Source organism: Bos javanicus, chromosome 29, assembly GCF_032452875.1.
Source record: "Bos javanicus breed banteng chromosome 29, ARS-OSU_banteng_1.0, whole genome shotgun sequence".
In the NCBI taxonomy this organism is placed as follows: Eukaryota; Metazoa; Chordata; class Mammalia; order Artiodactyla; family Bovidae; genus Bos; species Bos javanicus.
The window spans coordinates 2,936,467-2,938,119 of NC_083896.1; positions in this window are offsets into that span (position 1 = coordinate 2,936,467).

Genomic DNA, 1,653 nt, shown 5'->3' on the forward strand with positions numbered 1-1,653 from the left:
AGAGGACAGTCTCAGGAGGGGTTTAGCTGTTGCTCTCAGTGGCTGCGATGGGTAGAATTTTGTCCCTCCAGAAGATGTTGAAGTTCTGACCCCTCGACACCTGTGAATGTGACCTTATTTGGAAAAGGGTTTTTGCAGCTGATCAAGATGATCAAGGTTAGATGAAATCACTAGGGTGAGTCCTAATCCAATATGATGTTATCAAAAGGGGGAAATTTTGACAGAAATGAGGGTCTAGGACTTCCTTGGTGGTTCAGATGGTAAAGCGTCTGTCTATAATGTGGGAGACCTGGGTTCAATCCCTGGGTTGGGAAGATCCCCTGGAGAAGGAAATGGCAATCCACTCCAGTACTATTGCCAGGAAAATCCCATGGACAGAGAAGCCTGGTAGGCTACAGTCCATGGGGTCGCAAAGAGTCAGACATGACTGAGTGACTTCACTTTCAGAGGGAAAACAGGGCTTCCCAGGTGGTGCTAGTGGCAAAGAATCCACCCACCAACACAGGAGACATGAGACCCGGGTTTCATCCCTGGGTCAGAAAGAACCCCTGGAGGAGGGCATGGCAACCCACTCCAGTATTCTTACCTGGAGAATCCCATGGAGAGAAGAGCCTGGAGGGCCAGTCCAGAGAGTTGCAAAGAGTTGGACATGACTAAAGGGACTGAGCACACAGGTACACGTGCAGAGGGAAAATAAGGTGAAGACCCAGGCAGAGTGACATCTACAAACCACAGAATGCTTGAGGCTACCAGAGTTCAGGAGACATGGACCACATTTTCCGTTACAACCCTCAGAAGGAACCTGCTTGCTAACGTCTTGATTTTAGCCTTCCGGCCCCTAGAACTTTGAAACAATCAATTTCTTTTGTTTAAGCTGCCTAGTTTGTTTGTGATACTTGGTTACAGTGGCCCTGGGGAACTTCAACAGCTCTGTGCTCTGGAGAGCCATGCTGGGTGAGCCTGAGTTCTGAAGTGGGGATGCTGGGGGAAGCACACTGATTGAAACCCCTGCCCTGACCAGGCACCAGAGTCGCCGTCTGCATTAGTTATTTTAAAACAAGAGGTCCTGTAAGGAACAGGGAACTACCAAGCCAGTACCAACCATTAGAGTTCAGGAAAGGTCAAAAGGAGGCGCCATGTGTCCGGCCACCTCCCAGAATCCTCCTTGCTGGACTCCATCTTGGCTGAGCAGCGCACTGGCCGCCAGGAAGGGCCCTGAGTCAGGATGACGGGTCAGAGACAACCCGGAAATGAATCCCGTCACCGCAGGGCCTGAGAGCTCCGTGTGGCAGGAGCAGTCCCCCTGGTTCTTCGTCCCTCAGCCTCCTGCTCTCTGCCCGGCCGCCTCTTCCCAGTAAAGCCTCTTGCTTTGTCAGCACGTGTGTCTCCTTGGGCAATTCGCTTCTGAGTGTTAGACCGGAGCCCCCTTTCAGGCCCTGGAAGGGGTCCTGCTCCTCTTACACGGAAGTGGTAGCCACAGAACTCCACGCTGTCTGCGGGCTGAAGGAGCCTTCAGGTGACAGTTCTGAACAATGCTGGCTCAGGTTACTCCCTGAGACAATTCACTTAACACAGCAGTAGACCGTCCTTTCTTCTAATGACGTCCACGCGCTTCACTGTGATGAAATACCCCGTCATGTGAAGCTACCCTGA